Here is a 5,370-nt window from a genome sequence, read left to right as displayed (position 1 = left end):
AAAAAAAAAAAAAGAAATTTGTTTTAGTGATTTTATTTACTGTCACTATTCTTTTCACTGTATAATTTTGCACAGCTTTTCTCAGTTAAGAAAATTATCTCATATCTATATAACTTGCATTAACTCTCTATTATGAAGGAGAATAATATTTATATATTTCTTTCAATACGATCAAATCAAAGACAGGGAGATAAGGATGGAATAGAGCCATGGAAACTTAGAAGAAACAATCCCTCAAGGGTAATTCTGAGACATTTTTGAAGGACACACAGAACGCCTTAGAAATTATTGCAACGTGATAGTAGAAAATGGAGGAGAGTTGCCAGCAAAACCTGTAAACATTTGGATTTAGCTGACTTCACAGAATATAATAGTTGCTACCCTCCTCTGGACAGGTACAAGGGAAGTATGTGTTCAGAAAAAGAGAATAAGAAGAATTCAGTGTCATGGACTACCAGAGAAAGAGGAGCAAGATGTGATAGAGATGATGGATGTATACAAGAGAGAATAATGTGTAGCAAAAGCGAAATGATGGGGAGAAGGGAGTACAGTTCACCGTGTGAAGTTGTCAGCTGTTGCAGTGCTGTTATTAGGAATAAGTTTTCTGTTTCTTGGTTTAGCATCATCCGTGCTATGTGTACTTCCATATGCCAATATTCTAGCCTTCAGTTTAAGTCCTCACATTGTATCTTTCTTACTTTTATGCTCCAGTCAAGCACCAGCTTCATGCCGGAGACCTCAATTATTGTAATTTCCTGAGTTACATTATAGGGATTTGATAGTACTTTGGAGAATAATATTTTCCCAAATATGTGCTACTGTTTGTCTCTTGAGCGAGAATCAACTCTATTTGTACCCAGAATATAATCAAAATCTTATAATATCCCATATGAAAGACTCACTCTTCTCCTCTCATCTTAAAAAAGACATGAAATACATATCAATTGATTTGAATAGACATATATACTTTTAAAACTGAGTTTATGAAACCTAAGGAAGTCAATGCCAAGGTATTTTTAATAGCAATTTTTTTTCAAGCTTAACCAACACAGCTACAAATCTATAATTTGACTCGAAAGAGATTTTGGTAGCTCAAGCAAAGTTTATATTATGAACAAATCATGCAGAAATGTTGGTCTTGTCTCCTGTAGCCAGTTCATGTCCCATGAAGAAAAATGTGGAGCAGCTGGGAAGCTGTATTTGGGTCTCTGTGGAGCCCTGAACAAGCCTGAAGATACTGTGTATGCTGATTCCTATGCCCTGCATTTTTCTTAATACTAAGTTAACCCAGGTGAATTTTTTTTTTTTTTAGTTTTATAAATTTTATTGTCAGTACAAACCTTTGATGGCAACCGGTATTTGTAAAATGCACATTTATACATATTTAAGTACATAATTGCAAGTAACTAGTAGAATGTACTATTCTTCTGCTAGAAATTTTTGACACTGTGAGATATTATATGGAATTTCCTGAAATTATGTCATAATAAAAATGCTAGTATAATTTAGGGGATTATTTGATCATGCTAAGTTTGCATCTGGAGGGTTTTCCAGTTAGGGTAGCAGTTTGAACATAAAAACAAAAGTGCACATCCCAACACTCCAAACACATAGAAACACTGGATTAAATACATTTCTGAAATTATAGAGAATAAAACTAAAGGCCTGAGAAAATTGAGATTCTACAAGTAAGCAAAGTTATAAGGGCAAACAGTAGGTGAGGTCTTATAGTCCATACTGAGAATCTACTTGATCATACGCCTTCATTGTTGTTTATGTATACATGTAAAGGTTGAACAGTGCATGAAACCTAAATTCTGGAATCACTGCACAGCCTTTAATGGGAACTAAAACATTTATGCCAACCAGCTCAAAGGCACAGAAAAAAATATCAATATAATAATTTAAGGAACAGTGATGCAACATATATCATTACAGAAGACTCCATAAAGATGGGAACATATGTAAGAAATATTCTGACACTTGTCTTTCTCTACTTAATTTTCTCTGTGTGTAGTAAAAATACTCAACACACATCCTGATACTTTGTGCATCTCTCTTAAACTCCCACACTCACACAAATATACATGCCCACCTGCAATATACTGAGGAAAATTGCAAATATAATAAACAGTAATGTAGGAAGTAGGAATTGAAAAAGAAGGATGAATAAATACGAGTGTATGATGATAAATTTAGTCCACAAGTCTTCATTAATAATTAACATATTTGGGGTACCAGTAGAATGGACCTTGATTTAAGGAATTTCTGGGAATTGTATACTGTACACTATCTGTGGGTCAGAGAATAAGCAGCTACAGAATAAAAGAATGTTCCTTCAGGAGAGGAGAAACACCAAACAACCTTTTCTAGAAACCGGCAATTGGTGTGAGAACACATGTATTATTCTGTCCTTCGTGTCTAAATGTGACAAGATGAGCGAGGTAGAAAACAAAGACGTTTTATTCTCCACGTTTGTTGAAAAACAGCCAGAATAGACAGATCTAGCTCTAGGTAAAGATGAATACAGAAGGAAATCAAGAACACGACAAATAATAATTATTATATTGACCTATAAAATGTCCTGGTAAATAAGAAAAGAAATAGCATATAAGAGAACAAAAAGATTACCAAGATGTAGAATATGTTTATTGCAAGATTAGAAAGACTGTTTAAAGAATAACTATGAAATGAATATAATTTCATATAATCTATGAAAAAGGAGAAAAAATGATGACAGAAATGCGTGGATGACAAGAATAGAAAATGATAAGATAACGCTATGAGATCAAACAATGATAAATTAGCAAAGGAAAGTTTAGGCAAGTAAAAACATAATACAAAATTAAAATCTATGGTTAGAAAGTAAATTTTTAAAGTTATGCTTTTAAATTAGTGACATAAAGGTATACATTAAAAATTGTTAGTGCAATGGGTTAAGACACGAGGTAAAATATTTAGAGAAGATAAAGGATAAAGAATAAACAGAACATAAATATCCTTTGTTTTAATAATGCAGAGCTCAAAGTGACTGAAGATTAAATGGTATTAAAGTCAAGAAAAGAATAAATCCAAATGTAATAGTGATGCATGTCTAAAGAGCATACCACAAAGAAAAAGCATTTCAAGGGAGTCATTTCCATATATAGTCTAAAAGATTTGAACTACACTTATGACTAAAAGAAAATTCAGTCCACATATGAAAGAAAAATAACAGGTAAAATGTAAGGAAAAGGAAATAAAGAACTGGTAAAGAGAAATAAGATAAAAGGGGAAGAAGAGAAGGGGTAGGGGATGGGAGAGAGGGAGAGAAGAAAAGAGGCAAGGAGAGGAAATGCAGATTCCTATGGTGTCAAATTTCAGAAGAGTGTGAGATAATTTGTTCTGAGGTTTTAAAAAGGCAGTGGTTATACTGCAAATGATCTACGTTGTTGTATGAAACATTATTTTGGTGATTTTTATTGCTTTAAAATATTCCAATTTATGAATATACTACAATTTATTTATTAATTATACTCCTGAGGGACATTTTAGTGGGCTCCTATAAATAATGCTTCTATGAACATTCTCGTATATGTTTTTTGGAGCACACATTTACACATTGGTTTTAAACCCAAGTGGAATGTCTGAATTTTAGAGTGATCACTTTTGGAATAGAGTATGAACTGTATTCCAAGATGGTTTGTGCCAGTTTAAACTCTCACCAAGTGTATAAGAATTCCAGTTACTCCACATCTTCCCTCACACTTGCTATTGTCAGTGTTGTAAAATCCACACTTTTAATTTGAATTTACCTGATGACGAAAGATGGGACACATTTTCATAGATTGTGCGACATTTGAATTTTTTCTTGACTGGCAGTTTGAGACTTTTGTCCTTTTCTTTAGTTACTTTTCTTTTACTTTTGATGTATAAAATTTCTTTATATATTATGAATAAGTCTCTTTCATCAGTTGTATATGTTAGCATACATTTTCTTCCAATCTGTGGCTTCCATTTTTATTATGTATTATATTTTATTTTTATTGTGTTTTATTTTGATAAACAAAATCTGTTAATTTTATTATTGTCTTTATGGTTGCTAATTTTTTGATGTTGCAAGAAAAACTCTGCATTGATGAAAATGTATGTAAATATCAATTATGAACTTAAACAAGTGTTCCTCTACACTATGGAGCCAGGAGAATTGGAAGGAAAATGGTATGTGTATCTTCAATTTTACAAGATGTTTTGTAAATATTCACAACAAGTTATTGATATAAAAACAAAGGAGAAATAATAAAAATTAGTCATACTTACGTTCTGTGTTATGTTTATACAAAGCTTATTGTTCAATGGGTACATTTTGTCCCAAGGCTTCCTGTCTTTATTTCTGTAATATTACAATATATTTTTATATTCAGTAGATAAAGTAATCAAGTTTTGTTCTTTTCAAAAAACAACACCAACGTTTTGTCCCCCCCCAAAACTACAAAAACAGGACACACTGCATGTTTTCTTGAGAAGGAGTCTCACTCTGTCACACAGACTGTAGTGCAATGCCATGATCTCGCCTCACTTCAACCTCTGCCTCCCTGGTTCAAGCGATTCTCCCTCCTCAGCCTCTTGAGTAGCTGGGATTACAGGTGCCTGCTACCATGCCTAGCTAATTTTTTGTATCTTTAGTAGAGACATGGTTTCACCATGTTGGCCAGGCTGCTCTCAAATTCCTGACCTTGTGATATGCCCACCTAGGCTCCCAGACTGCTGGGATTACAGGCGTGAGCCACTGCGCCTGGCCTGCATGATTATCAATTTTAAAAATGGCTAAATTGTGCTATTTTTCTACAATTGGGTGTTCTCCAGCCATGATTTTATTTTTGTTGCTCTAAAAGTATTAGGTAAGCTGTTGGTACTCTGCTGCATTTCAGAATAAATTATAGTATCAGTTTCGTATTTCTGAAAATAAATAAATAAAGCTTTCTAGGATTTGAGATTTGATTAAATTTATAAACTACTTTCAGATGCAATCATCTCTGTACCATATTAGCTTTCCAATCCCTGAACCTAGCTTTGTCATAGTTTTCAGTGAAGTTTTTCAAATTGTTGAAACTATTGGAAAGGATATCAGTTTTTAATTTTTATTTTCTAATGTGATACTAGATTACTAATAAAATTTGGTTTTCTTTACTTACCCTGTTTCCAGTTGCATTCTTTTTTTCTTTCTTTTTTTTTTTTTTTAATGAGACAGAGTCTCACTCTGTCACCCAGGCTGGAGTGCAGTGGCTCAATCTCGGCTCACTGCAAGCTCCCCCTCCTGGGTTCACGCCATTCTCCTGCCTCAGCCTCCCGAGTAGCTGGGACTACAGGCACCCGCCACCACGCCCAGCT

General features: G+C 33.6%; 1 pseudogene; it reads left to right on the top strand.

Moving 5' to 3' along the window:
• The window catches only part of LOC105538652, an 8,564-nt pseudogene extending 8,053 nt beyond the window's left edge, over positions 1–511 (top strand).
• Positions 512–5,370: the final 4,859 nt, after the last annotated feature.

The sequence above is a fragment of the Mandrillus leucophaeus genome, unplaced genomic scaffold (assembly GCF_000951045.1).
Source record: "Mandrillus leucophaeus isolate KB7577 unplaced genomic scaffold, Mleu.le_1.0 Scaffold1966, whole genome shotgun sequence".
NCBI lineage: Eukaryota > Metazoa > Chordata > Mammalia > Primates > Cercopithecidae > Mandrillus > Mandrillus leucophaeus.
Note: the sequence above shows the minus strand (reverse complement) of the source record. Positions and strands in the feature narration are given on the sequence as shown.